General features: G+C 28.0%; 1 pseudogene; it reads right to left on the bottom strand.

Annotated features, from left to right (window-relative positions):
* Window positions 1-301: 301 nt before the first annotated feature.
* On the bottom strand, window positions 302-861 carry LOC120124028 (annotated as a pseudogene).
* Window positions 862-3,888: the final 3,027 nt, after the last annotated feature.

Here is a 3,888-nt window from a genome sequence, read left to right as displayed (position 1 = left end):
AACAATAATTTTATATCTAGTTTACCCCCAAAATTTTCCTAATTTCAATTTTTTTTCAAACACCACACCATCACCCCACCTATTCTTCCCTCCCAGCCTCTCCTACTTCATCAGCTCTTATCTACTATAGCAACAAATTTTCTTGCATTCAAAAACTTGACAAATTTAGATTTAGTCCATTTCAAAAACTGGAAAAGGGAAAGACAAACAAACATTCCAAACTATAGATATATAGCGAGAAGAATATTATATATATATAAAGTTATCACATTCTTCAATGGCGATGAGAAACAAAATGAACTCAAAGGACACTATTGAAAATCGGTGTTCCCCTCTTGAAGCTATCCATGGTCGTAGTTTCAAACACAGACAAACCACTGAAATAGTTGTCTAAATCACATCTTTTCAACTCAAAAAGATCGTAGCTCAAATTACTAATGCACCATTATCGATCTCAACAAACTTTCGGAAACCCTTCTCTTCTGATTCATACCGATCAACCCTAACGTTCATGCTATTCATATCCCAATGATGGGTATCGAGATTCTTATATTTTTCTAAAACCCTAGCAATGAACTTTGACTTCTCATTCTTTTTTTCATTCAAGAGATCACTACCTTTGTAGTTTTTGTAGGTGTGGTTGCATAATTAAGGAGGTGGTGTTATGAAATCCGAGCTCGAAGAAGAATAAAATGACTTCGTATCGACTATATTCGAACTATGAAAATGGCTAGTATTCATCATCCTTTTCCTTTTTCCACCTATAAGGCTTTCTTCTTCACCTTTCATGGACTGTGTGGTACAAGATTTCAAGCTTTTCTTCTTTTTGTGTCCCACCACAGAATGGTTTGACTGTTGCATGTTTCAGACATGGAGTTCTATTGTGCTTGTGACTTTTTTTTTATTAAATCCTTCTTTAAAATTCTGTACAAACTACGAAGTATCTCATTCTATTCTGTTCACTTTTTTCTTACATTCTTAGCATTATATGATTATGTAAGTAATGTAAGAACTCAAACTTATTTGCCTAGTTTACAAAGAGGATGTCTCCCTTACAGTATTTTTACAATATATGGTTCTGTTACATAAGCGGGTCCATTTTGTTGCTACCAAGGATAGTCTCTCTCGACATTTTAACAAGTTCAGAGAAGTGCTAAAATTTGTTATCGTTATGGATGCAGCAAAGGGGCAAAGGAATGGTGAAATACTTGTTTTGAATATGTCTGTCTGCACCCATCCTCTTTGCATTTCTCTGGGAAAACATTCTTATTTTTTCCTAAAGTACAATGCTTACACAGATCAACTTAGATAGAGTTTATGCGAAAGGAAGCAACAAAATTTTTTGCTACTATATATATTCTATGAGAGCTGATGAGGTGGGAGGGGAGAATATGGTGGTGGTGATGGTGAATATTTAAAAAAATAAAAATTAGAAAGTTTTTGGAGTAAATTAGATATAAAATCATTGTTTAAGGAAATATTTGATGTTTTAGCAATAGTTTAGGAGTAAAGCTAAATATTACCTTTTGTTAAAGTTGCCACATCATCAATTTAATTGGGATGACGGTAGAGTGACCATTTTGTTATAAATTGATAACATTAGTGACCAATTTGTAACTTTTATAACTTTAGTGGGGAAAACAAAACTACCTCAAACATTAGTGACTATTTGTGTACTTTATTCTATTTTTAAATACTGAGAATTTATCAAATTATTTCTAATTAGGATCGGTTTATAGAATGTGCAAGTTTTGGGGATTAAAATTGTTATTATACCAGTCACATTACCATTTTTGTTAATGGTCAAACTAAACTTTGAGTGATCATAAGAAAAATAAACATAACATTAATTATGATTTAAAAAATAGTTGAGTGATCAAAACAGAAATACTTGAACATCTAAGTGAGTTTACCCATAAATACATGAACATGTAAGTGACTAAATAACTAGTTTACCCATGCCACTCTTCTTTTCTTATCGTATGATATGAATATACTACACCTATTCATTATGTATATAAGATATGTACATAAGATAAGATTCTATTGATAAAGAGCTAATTTCAATATATTTATTGGAGGTCCCATTAATGTGCATTCAATCAGAAAAAAACCGACGAATTCGTCAATTACGAGTTGACACTTTAATCATTTAATTACTTAACGAGGCCTTCGTACTTATTGAATAATTGAATTCTAATTGAAATTAAATCTTTAAGATAAATCAATACAATTTAGAAAAAATGAATTAAATGACATCAATTCATATATTGAATTTTTGAATTGAGAGTGATACTAATAAAATGCTTAATTAAAAATAATTGCTTAAATTATATATCTTGTTTATTTTAGGTGCTTAATTTTTTATTAAATTAGTTCCTTAACATTTTCAAAATTACCATTTAAGGTGTTTAACGTTTAATTCCATAATCATTTTAAGGTTATACCATCAATGATAGTTAAAATATCCGTAAAATGACATTAATTTTCTAAAAATAAAAATATCAATTTCCAAAATTTATAAACAAATTCTATATTATATAATTTCTCAAACCTCTGATCTCTAAATCCTCTTATAGTAAAAGATCAGACGACGAGTGAGATTAAAGGTTCAAGCAACTCATTTTTGATTGAGACGACGATGTAGTTTCACTAACGACGATGCACATATTATAGTTCGGTGAAAAAATGATTTTATACGATAAGATTTAAGGACAACATGTGACAGTAAGGGATCAATCAACCAATGAGAGACCAATAACAATTGATTAAGTGAACATATGGGGTTTAAAGATTTGAACTTAGGAATTTAGAGAATTTGAAAAAAATTTGGTTAATTTAAGATTTTAATAGGGTTTTTAAAAAAATTAATGATTTTAAAGTTTTATTTTTAAAAAATAAATTAAAACAACATGCTACGTGTCATTGAATAATAACTTTTTTAACGATCGGCTAAACACCTTAAATAGTAACTTTAAAAACGTTAAATATATACTTCAATAAAAAAATTAAATACTTAAATAATAATTTTGTCACTTTTAAATTAAACCTTTATAAAATATTTGAAAATTACTCTTTAATTTATTGGAATATAATTGAATATATATATATAATTTAGATGAATTTTATAAAGAAATTCAGAATTTGATAAATTATGTGAGATATATAAACTTTATAATAATTAATATTCTTTTAACAATTAGTTACTCTAGTGGGATGAGACACTAGATTTCTTAGGTAAGATAAAAAATTTGAATCTTGACTTTTGCGATGGAGGAAACTAGATTAGGAGGAACTCCATATTGGGACTTTATAGTACTCGATCCAGATTATTCGATAATAAATCGGATATCGATGGTTATAAAAAATAATAATTATGATTTATCTTATTAAACATGAGATAAAAGATTAAAATAAGTTTCCTTGTAATTTTTAAGAGTTAATTACATTATATGTCCCCAAACTTTTGAATTTTCTAATATCATCCCCAAATTCATTCAAATATGATCAGTTTCAACCATAATTTAATCTAAATTTTGTTTTTTCAAACATATAATAATATAACTTGGCCTAACGATTTTATAACAAGGGATGTGATTAGTATATACATATAATTTGGGATGAAATTGAAATGTTCAAAAAGTTTGAGGACCAATTTAGAATGAAGATTATGGTTTGGGGATAAAAAATATTTTTTCAAAAGTTTAGGGACTAATATAAAATGATGGTCATAAATTAGGGATGAAATTGGAATGTTTAAAAGTTCATGGCTAATTTAGAATGAGGGTGATAATTTAAGGATTGTGATGCAATTAACTCATATTTTAACAATAAATAAGAATTATTTTAACCTTTTTTTTTCCAATAAAGTAGAATTCGTGTAATTAC

Source organism: Hibiscus syriacus, unplaced genomic scaffold (assembly GCF_006381635.1).
Source record: "Hibiscus syriacus cultivar Baekdansim isolate YM2019G1 unplaced genomic scaffold, ASM638163v2 tig00110410_pilon, whole genome shotgun sequence".
In the NCBI taxonomy this organism is placed as follows: Eukaryota; Viridiplantae; Streptophyta; class Magnoliopsida; order Malvales; family Malvaceae; genus Hibiscus; species Hibiscus syriacus.
This window is presented reverse-complemented; position numbering and strand designations above follow the sequence as displayed.